Consider the following 13,388-nt stretch of genomic DNA (forward strand, 5'->3'; position numbering starts at 1 on the left):
AGTATAGGGAGTCAAGAGGTTACTAAGAACTGGTGTTTTAGATGGTTGATATAGAATTTTGTGCGCTATTAAGAGTTGATAAATGAGCTTGTTAGGAAGTTCCAGCCAGTCTAGTTGTTTTAAATTTATACAGTGGTGAGTTCTAAACTGAGAACCTGTGGCAAATCGAGCAATATTATGGTAAGATGTAGTAAGTTTCTTAAGGTTACTTTTAGAGAGATTAGTGAAAATAGGGGAAGTATATAGAAGGGTAGAGATAAGGTGTGATTGGGCTAAGGTGGTCCGAGCTTCAGTTGTAAGGAAGGGCTTGATTCTGTACAGGGATCCAATCTTTTTATTAACTGCTTTTATTGTGTTGTTGATGTGACAATCATAGTTAAGATTATTGTCAATAGTAACACCTAGACGTTTTGTTGAAGAATCAGGAGAAATTTGAGTGTTATCATTTGAAGTAATACAGAAGTTTATAGAAGTAGATTTACGGGTAGGTGAAAATAGTAATAATTTGGTTTTCTTGGGGTTAAGGAGTAGACAGCAGTCAGAGAACCACTGTTCAACAGTTGAAAAGGCTTTTTGTGTAAGAGACTGGAGTTCTGTTTGAGAGGAAGCAGTGCAAATTATAGTGGAATCATCTGCATATTGTATGCAGGTAGTGTTAGGGATAGCTGATTGGAGGTCGTTAATAAAGATGGAAAATAGAAGTGGGCCTAGGATAGACCCTTGAGGTACTCCTAAAGAGCTAGGAAGGAGAGCAGATAGTGAATTTTTCCAGAGTACTGCTTGCTGACGGTTTTCAAGATAGGAAGTAAACCAGGTTAAGGAAGAGGGATCCAGAGCAAGAGATTTTAGTGTGTGCAGAAGAAGTGTATGATTAACCATATCAAAGGCTTTTGATAGGTCTATGAAAAGAGAAGATGTAAGTTTGTTATTGTTATGGTTATAGTTGATGGTGTTGGTAAAGGAGAGTAAAGCTGTGATAGTACTGTGTGAAGGTCTAAATCCATGTTGAGTGTTAGCTAGTAGGTTGTTATGGAGGAGATGGTTGAGTAGTTGTTTGTGTATACATTTTTCCATGATTTTAGCTAAGGGAGATAGAAGTGCCATTGGACGAAAGTTAGAGAAGTCATTAGATTTGCCTCCTTTGTGTAGGGGTATAATGTGTGATATCTTCCAGATTGCAGGGAAAATACCTTCTTTTATAGATCTATTTATTAGAATAGAGACAGGGTAAGCAATGGCTTTTGCTGCTATTTGCAGGAATTCAGCAGGAAGCTTGTCTGCAGATGGGGTAGTAGGTTTAAGTTTTTGGATTAGAGATTGGTTATAGGAGATAGATACAGGTTGTAGGTGAAGGGGAGGAAGAGTGTTTTTTAAAGTACTTGAGAGTAGTTTAAAAGTGTCAGGAGATAGGTGGTTTGCTAGAGTCTGTATGGAATTGATGAAGAAAGAATTAAAGTCATTGGCTATTAGTGTGGGATTGTCAGAGTCAGAATCTTGAGGGTTGGGTGTAATTGCTTGGCCTGGGGTTAGTCGATTATTAATACTGTACCAAAATTTTTTAGGTTCCTTTTTGGTGGTTTTCTGAAGTTGACACTAATAGTTCTTTTTATCTGTCAGAATGGCTTTGTTGGTACTGTTTCTAAGCTCTCTAAAGCTTTGGTGGTCAGTTTGTTTTTAGTAGATCGCCATTTATCACAAGATTTATTTCTGAGGATGATTTTTTGCTTAGTATTTGTGGTTAGCCAGGGTGCTGTTTTAGTTTTGGTTCTAATGGTACAACTTGGGGCATGTTGATTTAGGATTGATAGGAATGATGAATTGAAGTGTTCCACTGCTTTGTTCAGTGGGAGATGTTTTAGTGGGTCCAAAATACATTGTGAAAGTTCAGCTTGAAACTGAATAGGGTTGAATTGTTTTTTTGAATGTAGAGTTCTGAAAGTGGTAATTAAGGTTAGGTTAGTTTTGCCTCTAATGATATAGGTTAGACAGTGATCACTAAGGTCATCAGGAAGGATGCCTGTTTGGTAGGTTTGGAAGGGGGTATTAGTAAGAATCCAGTCTAAGGTGGTTTCCTTGTTGTTTGTTTTGTTGGTTCTGGTGGGACTATTAATAAGTTGTTTGAAGCCATAAAGGTTGATATGGAAGTAGGGTTAGCACTGTTACAGGAATTCCAATCTATGTTAAAGTCCCCTAAGACTAGTGTTTCTTGAGGGAATTTGGTAGAGAGTTGGTTAAGAATATGTTCAAGGGTGTTGATATTATTTCCAGGGGGGAGATATGCACAAATGAGGTTTATGGATTTAGTAGTGTTGACTTGAAGTTTAGAGCTAATTACTTCAGCATTATCGTTTTGAGTAAGAGTCAGATCTAGAGGAATAATTTGGAGTTTTGTTTTATACAGAATAGCTACCCCCCCTCCCTTTCTTGTAGTGCGATCTAGTCTAATAATGCTATAACCAGGTGGGATAATTTCAATGTCTTTAATTGAAGGCTTTAGCCAAGTTTCAGATATGCATAAAATATCAAATTTCTGGGTTTCTAGAAGGGCATGGAGTTGACTAATTTTGTTACAAATACTAAGTATATTGAGATGGGCAATGGAAAGTAAGTTGGAGGGTTTAGAGAAAGAGAGAGATAAAGGTTTTGTTTTGTTTTGTTGTGTTTTGGTTTTATTATGATGTGGGCCTGGGTTGGGGTGAATATCTCCATCTTGTAGTAAGTGGAGAAGTGTGAAATGTTTTTGTTGGCTAAGTTTATAGTGAGAGTCAAATGTTTTCTTGGTTTTAGTTTTTAGTAACTTGTAGTGTACTAGTCTGTGGTATTTAGCTAGAAGGTAGATGGATTGTGAGGGTGAGTGTAAGTAGGATGGTGATAAAGATGTTGCAGGTGTAGAGGTGTATTTTGAGGGAAGTGAAAGAGAAACAGTCAGGGAGTATTCATAGGCGGTTAGGATGTAAGTAGTTACAAGAGAAGATAATAGTAAAATGGAGATAAGTATTTTCAGAAGTGAATGGATGGTTAATATGGGCAAAGTGGTCTGAATGGAGGTTTGCAGAGAAGTGAGATATAGTGTGAAGGTGTGTTGTAAGGTAATAGTACACTGGGAAGGTAGGGCAGAAGGTAGGGATATGGTGTAGTAGGTATAGTGTTAAGAAAGGGGAGGGTGTAGTTTTGTTAAATTGGTGGGTGTGGTTGTGACAAAGAGGGTTGTATAGTGGGAGATGTTAGGGATTTGATTGGAGAGGACAGGAAAGGGGTGTGTCTACATGAGAGATAAATGTAGGACCCCTGGGGTTGGGTGGGAATTGGGGGTAGGGTAGGGGAGCGGAGTGAGCCCGAAGGGCGAACGGAGCGGGAAGAGCCAAAGAAGAAGAGATTCAGGTGAAACAATCAGTGAAGTGCTAAAAGTACAGGTGAGTAAGCCAAGGGGATATAAATTTGTTTGATGGCAAGAGTTAGGAGTGAGTTAATGCTAGAAGTAGCAGAGAAAGTAGATAGAGGCAGTGGAGCACGAAGGGGCTAACAGAGGGTAATATACAGAGAGTTTACTAGGTAGAAATTGTTTACAGAGGGAAAAAAATCCCTAGTAGAAGGGAGCCACCTAGTGGCCACAGCAGGTACTGCAACCGGGACTGCTTACAGGGCTTATAGTTTATAGCATGAGGCAGGTTGCTGGGGATACTATTGGGAGTCTTTGGTCCATTGGTTGGGAGAAGCAGGGGTTGGCTGCTGGCTGACCTGGCTTTAGGTTTTACAGTTACACTGAGAGAGAAGCTTACAAGTGTTGTTTAAAACCTGCAGGAGCTGTAGAACGTACTTTCTTGTATCTTTCCAGGAGAAGGCTCCCAAAAGTGGTTTAGCTTTGTTCTTTAGAGAAGGGTAGGAGGCAGCAGTCCTAGTTAGGGTGCAAGATCCCAGACCTACATGTGGTCAGGAGGTAATACAGCTGGGAAAAGAGGGGAGAAGGAGATGATTTAGATATAGTGCAAACACAACCTTGATAAAGCTCTAATATAAGTACAGTAAACACTTTTCTAGGAATACATTCAAAATTCAGCCACAGTTCTTATTGGAAGTAGTGCAGGCAAAAAACAGACAAAAAACATCTATACTGTGTAGGAGCACCAGCTAGATCAGATAATACCTATATCTATGAGCTAACTAGTGAGTTTCAACTAACCACTTTATAACGTAAAGTGGTTAGTTGAAACTCACTAGTTTCAAGTGGTTAGTTGAAACATAAGATATAATTCAAAAATAATAAATAAAGTCCGTGCGGGGTAAATGCTCAAAAACTCTGCGAACAATATAAAAATAAAACTCCAATAATTTGAGCAAAACAATGAAGGGGTGACTGTCAATATAGTACTCCGTGACCAAATAACTTTCACTCGAGTAAACTCCACACTGGAACAAAGTAATCCAACGTAGCCCAAAGATAAAAGCCAAAACTTTAATTGTAGTAGACGTCGGTACCAAAACTTTAATTGTAGTAGACGTCGGTCCAAAACTTTAATTGTAGTAGACGTCGGTCCAAAACTTTAATTGTAGTAGACGATATAATTCCCCCTTGCTGACATGGCTAGTCTGCATAGTGGGTAGGATATAATTCCCCCTTGTTAACACTGCTAGTCTGCATAGGAGGTAGAAAATAATTCCCATGGCTAACACAGCTAGTCTGCATAGGAGGCAGGCTGTAATTTCCCTTTGCTAACATGGCTAGTCTGCATAGGAGGTAGGATGTATTATATTTTTCTCTAAGCTGCTGTTTAACTTTGTTTAGTTTTTACTATTTTGTATGTAAAATTTACTTACTTTGTTTCTGTTTCCACTATGTATTATAGGTTCATAGGTTCATACTAGGCTATCTGCCCTAGGGCATTTATAAGCCTAGCCAGAATGTGTTTGGCTTTCGCCACCCATTTTAAATTTATTTTGCTATGCCCTTTTTCGAGGTTAGTATACTGTGCCTCTGTCTAACAGTGACACAGAAGTGATACCCGGGGTAAACCTACGATCTCCCATCCACTCATCAAGATTCCTCTTGAAGAGAGTCAATGAGGGACTCTGCCTAACCTGGACTGGGATTTTATTCTAGAGTGAAGGGAGCCTCTGGGTTATGAATCTGTCCCTCCAGCATGTCCTATTTATTTCAGTGCTGAGGTTCAAGTCTCTCGAGCGCGTAGCTCGATGGGATTTGGATTTTCTAGGTGCAGCATGTCCATTAATTCCGGTTGGACATGGCTTTATACGTCAGGCACAGATCGCCTCTGAAAAGGCGGTATGCCACTGAGTAGAGCTGGAGTTTCTTTAACCGGGCAGCATATGGCATCTTTTTGAGCCCTTTGATCCTCTTGGTGAGGTACTTTTGGGGTCTTCCAGTTGCTGCAGGTGTCTGGTAAGGTACATCCCAAAAGGGGTATTGTACTCAATTATGGGCCTGATGAGGGATTAGTAAAGAGGCACGATGACCTCCCCTGATCTAGATGTGAATCCCTTCATGATTAGGTGGGCTATATAAAATGTTTTTCTAACCACTTTGGCCACGTGGTTGTCAAATGAGAGATTGCTATCAACTTGTACTTCATATTATGGAGCTTGTACTATGTATTATTGGAGCTTTTCTCCCCGGGCCTCCACTGAAAATGGGCTCCTTGTGCCCAGTGGACCTCCCCAGTCATCAAACTGGAAATAAATAAATAAAATGTAATTCCCCCTTGCTAACACTGCTAGTCTACATATGAGGTAGGATATAATTCCCCCAGTCTGCTAGGAGGTAGGATGTAATTCCCCCTTGCTGACATGGCTGTTCTGCATATGAGATAGAATATAATTCAGTCCACAAGTGGCCAGCACCAAAAGGTAATCAACACAATATCACAAAGTAGTTTGAATATTTTATTTGAATGAATAAGTCCCAGACCGGTTTCGGCAAACCTGCCTTCCTCAATGGGATATGTAACAAATAATCCCATGCATTCATAACCTATTAAATCCCTCCAATAGGAAGTCAGCTACACATGTTATGTCATTTCCTATACCATTGGTTAATATTCCTGAAAAATGAACAAATAAATATCACAATTATATGTATTGTAAATCACAATTGATTAATTTTATAGGTGATCATTAATCACCGGTGAAAAGAGACCCCCCCCCCCTCCAGTTTTATAATCCAGTATTTCTCCTTTCTTTTTAAAATAGAATGCCAGCCCTGTTTGTTACTTCTATTACCAAGGATCCTGTCTATAATCATAAAGTAGAACTGGGCAGTACTATGAACCATACAATGTCTATATAGTGCATTTGTCAACCTTTTATTGCGTATATCACTCCGATGTTCAGACATACGGAGACAGAAGGAACACGATGTCTGCCCTACATAGAAAGCCGAACAGGTGCATGTTGCTAGGTATATAACCCAATCTGTTCCACAATTACCAAAAAATCTGGTATCATAAAGCTGACTGGTATTTTTGCTAGTAAATTCTTTCGACTTGAATATGTATTGGCATGATGAACAGTGACCACAGGGAAAGGTGCCCAACAATCTGTCCCCATAGGTTCATAGGTAGGTACTAGGCTATTGACCCTAGGGCCTATATAAGCCTAGCCAAAAATGTACCCTGGCCTACGACACCCAAGAAAATGATTTTCCTGTGCCTCTGTTGAGCAGAGCCACAGAAGTGATCCCTGGGGTGAATTTCCTATCTCCCATCCAATCATCAAGATTTTTCTTGAAGAGTGCTAATGAGGAGCTCTGTTTGACATAGATAGGTAGTCTGTTCCAGAGTATGAGAAGTCTCTGGGACAGGAATCTATCCCTCCAGCATGTTCTGCTTATTGTGGTGACAAGGTTTATGTCCCTAGATCGTGTAGCTCAGAGCGATTGGGATTTCTTTAAGTGGAGCATGTCCAACAGCTCTAGGTTTGACATAGCTTTGTATGTTATGCAGAGATCACCTCTGAGTAGGCGGTATGCGATGGAGTAAAGCTGGAGTTTTTTTGAGAGGGTCTGCGTAGGGCATCTGTTTGAGGCAGCAATCCTCTTTGTGAGGTATTTCTGTGGCCTTTCCAGTTGTTGTAGATGTCTTGTGAGGTACATACCAAAAGGGGCATTGTACTCTATAATGGGTCTAATGAGGGATCAGGAAAGGGAAACAATGACCTCTTTTTTTCTGGATGAGAAACCTTTTGTGATGAGGTGAGCCACGTAGAAGGATTTCCTGACCACTGTGGTGATGTGATTATCAAAGGAGAGAATACTGTCCACCTGTGTCCCAAGGTCTCATCACATTTTTGGCATTAAGTAGACTACCAGCTATGTGGTAGTTCATGGGTACAGAGTTTTTACCAAAGAGGATGACAATACACTTTTTGGCATTGGGCTTCAGGCCATGGCTTTGACAGCAGGCATCTGTCTCAGTGAGGCCCTTTTGTAGTATGTCCACATTGTTAGGAGTTTCAGTTATGGCTCCTAGTTTGCAGTCATCTGCAAACTTTTTTAGCCAAAGACCTTCTGTGTTACCCTGTACTTCAGAGAAGTAGATACCAAACAGGAGAAGACCCAGGACTGAATCCGATGGTACTCCACTTGTCACTGGTCTGAAGACGGATTTGGAGTCTACTACTTTCACAGTGTGGGTTCTGTCCGTGAGCCAGTTGGCAACCCATCTTGTGACATAGGGATTTATACCTAGTTTAGTGAGTGTATCTATAATTCCAGAGTGGGGGACGGTGTTGAAAGCCTTGGCGAGATCTAGATAAGCTGTGAGAACCACCTTACCCTCATCTATGGCTTTGGTGACTGCTTAAAAAAAGTCAATCAGGTTTAGGAGACATGATCTGCCTTTTACAAATCCAAACTGGGTAGGGTCCAGAGTTTGGAGATTACTAATGTCTTTGTTTATGAGTTCCATGATGATACGTTCCATGGCCTTGCAGACCAGGCTCATCAGGCTAATGGGGCGATAGTTCCCAGGGTTTGTCATGGCTCCCCCTTTGTGGAGTGGGATAACTGTCGCGGTGCACCATTCAGTGGGCACAAAGCCTGTGGTGAGGCTATGACTGAACATGGTACTTAGGTAGGGTGCCAGTTCATTCTATAGTTCATGTAGAATGCAGCCTGGAATATTATCCCGTCCCACGGATGCTGTGTTCTTGGCTTTGTAGAGTGTGTTTTTTACCTGTGCAGCTGTGATTACAGGAACTTCACATTCTTCCAGTATAGAGATGGGCCCTCTAGGGGGTGAAAGGGGGGTAAAGTTAGCACTGGACCTATCTGCCAAGATGTTGGCAATATCAGTTGATACTGTATATTTAGTGCCATTGTGCTATAACTTAGAGCAGATCTGAGTGTTGCCATTGAGATTCTTGACATAGCTATAGAATGCTTTGTGGTTGTCTTTAGAGTCAGTGGCAATTTTGTTTTCGTAACTAGCTTTGGAGGAATTTATGAGGGATCTCAGCTTCTTACTGCGGTTGACCAGGGAGTTCCTCCAGTTATGAGATTTTACTCTTTTTTGCAACAGTTTCTTTCTTCTATTGTAGAGTTTGTTTATGGCAGAGGAACACCAGATTGGCTTCCTTTTTTTGGAGGATAGCATCTTGGTTCAATTAGGGATAGCATGATCCATGCACTCATCTAAGTGCTTATAAAGTGCATTTGTGTAGGATTCAGCAGTCGTACCTCTATTGTCCGTCTGCATGGGTGTCATGACGTTTGCCACTTCTGTCTTGAGAAGTGTGAAGTTGGCTTTGGAGAATTTTTTATGGTGGTTTCCCTAATTGGGGGTGGGGGCGGGATGTGGATGTCTAGGGTGATTAGCTTGTGGTAGGATCTGACCAATGAGGAATTGACCTCTGGTGTAGAACACCGGTTGCCCATGTTAGTAATTACCAGGTCTAGGATATTGCTGCCCCTGATGGGGGGTGTGAATAAGTTGATCCAAGGCGCTGGAATTTATGAATTCCAGAAAACATTGAGCAAAAGAGTTGGTGCATGAGTAGTTTTTAACAGAGACAAGTTGTTAACAGTTCATGAAATTCAAAAAACACTTGGAAGTCACCAAAAACGCTAACATTTAATGAAGCTTTCAGGCTATCAACCCTTCATCAGCATACAAACCATCAGATTAATTACATTTAAATAGAGGGTAAAATTAAGTCACATGATCAAGCCAGCCATACACATTCATCACAAAAAATTGCATTATTTAAGAACATAGTATACTTTTCAATACATTTACATAATTAATAACCTAAAATTTATATCCAAAAATTACTAACCATGTCATTTCTTAAAATTTATAATCCCATTAGAAAACATATTAACATTACTGTGATATGTTTATTATATATTTTCTATTTGCCGTTTTACCAAAACAGGCTTCAAACTCACAGCACTATTTAAACCTGGTGGTACGTCGGCTTGTAGTCTTACTATCCACTCATATTCTCTTAACTCTAAAATATTATTTAAATCACCCCCTTTTATCCCTATATTTAACAAATTTATACATCTAAATTTGAATGTATGTGTCTGAAACTCCATAATGTGCCTATATAGGCCATTTGTTTGTAGTTTTCTCTTTATTTCTGATCTATGCTCTATTATTCGATCCTTTAGCCTCCTTGTGGTTTTTCCCACATAAAATGCCTTACATTGTGTACAGGTTGCAAGGTATGCTAATTTCATTGTATTGCAGTTTGCTTTACCATAAAAATTAAATTTTTCTTCAGTAACAGGATGCTGAAAACATTCAGTTGTTTCAAAAATATCAGTACAAGATGTACAATTATGGCATTTATATGTACCTAATTGTATATTAATAATACTAATAATAATAATAATAATACTATTAATTATGTACAATTATGGCATTTATATGTACCTAATTGTATATTAATAATACTAATAATAATAATAATAATACTATTAATTATTAATTATGTACAATTATGGCATTTATATGTACCTTCTCTACTCTGTAATATCACCTGCTCACTTTTAAAATCTTTATAGATAATAATATTTTAGAGTTAAGAGAATATGAGTGGATAGTAAGACTACAAGCCGACGTACCACCAGGTTTAAATAGTGCTGTGAGTTTGAAGCCTGTTTTGGTAAAACGGCAAATAGAAAATATATAACAAACATATCACAGTAATGTTAATATGTGTTCTAATGGGATTATAAATTTTAAGAAATGACATGGTTAGTAATGTTTGGATATAAATTTTAGGTTATTAATTATGTAAATGTATTGAAAAGTATACTATGTTCTTAAATAATGCAATTTTTTGTGATGAATGTGTATGGCTGGCTTGATCATGTGACTTAATTTTACCCTCTATTTAAATGTAATCTGATGGTTTGTATGCTGATGAAGGGTTGATAGCCCGAAAGCTTCATTAAATTTTAGCATGAGTAGTTTTCCCAGTTAATGGTGGGGTAGTTGAAATCGCCCATTATTAATGTGTTAGGTTTTACCCTAATACTTTCCAGTGTATCAAGAAATGAGGAGTGTGAATCCTGGGGCATGGTGGGGGGCTCTGTAGCAAGCTACAATTTAGATTGCAGTCTTGCCCAGAGTTAGTTGTACTTGGATAATCTCAGATGCATTATGCTGTGCAACTAGCCTGGAGGTGTGGATATCCTTAATGAATATGGACACACCTCCACCTTTAGTGCTTCATTCCGGATAAGGTGGCTGAAAGGTGTGGTATGAATTATAGCCTGTTAATGCAGAGGTGCTCTCTGGAGCTTTGAACCAGGTCTCTGTCACTGCACAGATTTCGATGTTCTCCATTTTAAGGAGTGCCTCAACTGAGTGCATTTTGAGGTTTAGACTTCTAGCATTGACTAGCATTACCCTCAGATTTTGCTTGCTTGTACCTGTTACGGTGGTGAATTTGTCATTTGAACCTTGCCTAAAAAAGGCACTATGGGAGTGGCAAGAGCCTAAGCCAGTATCCGGTATCCTAAGGGCGACAGGTGCAAGCATCGTGGTCTGTCGATCATGTCATCCCAGGTAGACAAATACTGGATCCCCTTAGAATGACAGTAATAGTAAGTTGATGGTGTACCGCACCCCCTGAGCTGGTATGTTTAAAATGAGAAAAATGTGATCCCGATGTTTTTCCCTTCCTATAGGAAAACTGACAACTGGGACCAAGACTGTGATCTATCTCCTCATTAGCCAAAAGTATATTCCAATGTTTAGAAATTACCTTCTGAAATAAATTGATATTACAACCATAGGTAGTAACAAATCTGACAGTATCAGATTCCATCCTCTGTGTTTTTTCTTTATATTCTAATAATTGAGTCCTGTCCAAGGCTGAGGCCCAATCACTGGCAGCTATCATGTCCTGTTGTTTATAACCCCTGATTGTGAATCTGTTAATAAGATCCTGTTGTGATGTAATATAATCCTAAATTGTAGAACAGATTCTTTTTATACGTAAGAACTGGGACTTGGGGATATTGTGAATGGTATGACTTGGATGCATGATGGTGACAAAGAGCAGGTTGTTGTACTGGGGATACTTGCCATACACCTGAGTTCTTAATGTGTTATCAGGATTTCTAGTAACTGTAACATCCAGAAAATTAATCTGATGGCAATCTGATTTTAGTGTAAATTCTATTCCCCATTTGTTCATCATCATCATCATCACCATCACCATCACCATCATCATCATCATCATCACCGTCATCATCACCATCACCATCACCACCATCACCATCATCATCATCACCATCACCATCATCATCACCACCGTCATCATCACCATCATCATCATCATCATCATCACCATCACCATCACCATCACCATCACCATCATCATCACCATCACCATCACCATCACCATCACCATCATCATCACCATCATCACCATCACCATCATCATCATCATCACCATCACCATCACCGTCATCACCATCACCATCATCATCATCATCATCATCACCATCACCATCATCACCACCATCATCATCACCATCATCATCATCATCACCATCATCACCATCATCACCATCATCACTATCATCATCATCATCACCATCACCACCATCACCTTCATCACCATCATCATCATCACCATCACCACCACCATTACCATCATCATCACCATCATCATCATCACCATCACCATCACCATCATCATCACCATCACCATCACCATCATCATCATCACCATCACCATTATCATCATCATCATCATCATCATCATCACAATCACCATCACCATTACCATCATCATCATCACCATCATCATCATCACCATCATCATCATTATCATCATCATCATCATCATCATCTTCTTTCGGCTGTTTCCGTTAGGGGTCGCCACAGCGGTTCACCTGTTTCCATTTCTTCCTGTCCTCTGCATCTTGCTCTGTCACAACAACCACCTGCATGTCCTCTCTCACCACATCTATAAACCTTATCTTAGGCCTTCCTCTTTTCCTGTTACCTGGTAGCTTCATCCTTAGCATCTTTTTCCCAATATACTCAGCATCCCTCCTCAGCACATGTCCAAATCAACGTAATCTTGCCTCTCTGCCTTTGTCTCCAAACCTTTCAACCTGAGCTGACCCTCTAATATACTTATTCCTGATCCTGTCCACCCTCATCACACCCAGTGCAAATCTTAACATCTTTAACTCTGCCACATCAAGCTCTGACTCCTACCTTTTTGTCAATGCCACTGTCTCCAACCCATGTAACATAGCTGGTCTCACTACCCTCTTGAAGACCTTCCCTTTCACTCTTAGTGGTATTCGTCTGTCACAAATCACTCCTGACACTCTTCTCCACCCACTCCATTCTGCCTGTGCTCTCTTCTTCATCTCTCTTCCACACTCACCATTACTCTGAACTATTTATCCCAAGTATTTAAACTCATCCCCCTTCGCCACCTCTACTCCTTGCATCCTCACCATTCCACTATCCTCCCTCTTCGTCACACACATATATTCTGTCTTAGCCTTACTGACCTTCATTCCTCTTCTCTCTATAGCATATCTCCACCTCTCCAGGGTCTCCTCCACTTGTTCCCTACTCTCACTACAGATGACAATGTCATCTGCAAATATCATAGTCCACGTGGACTCCTGTCTGATCTCTTCTGTCAACCTTCCATCACCGTTGCAAATAAGAAAGGGCTCAGAGCTGATCCTTGATGTAATCCTACCTCCACCTTAAACGCATCCATCACTCCCACCGCAGACCTCACCGCTGTCACACTACCCTCGTGCATATCCTGTAACACTCTTACATACTTCTCTGACACTCCCAACATCCTCATACAATACCACAACTCCTCTCTGGGCACCCTGTCATATGCTTTCTCTAAGTCTACAAAAACACAATGCAACT

The sequence above is a fragment of the Protopterus annectens genome, chromosome 13.part0 (assembly GCF_019279795.1).
Source record: "Protopterus annectens isolate FY-2018-M chromosome 13.part0, PAN1.0, whole genome shotgun sequence".
NCBI lineage: Eukaryota > Metazoa > Chordata > Ceratodontiformes > Protopteridae > Protopterus > Protopterus annectens.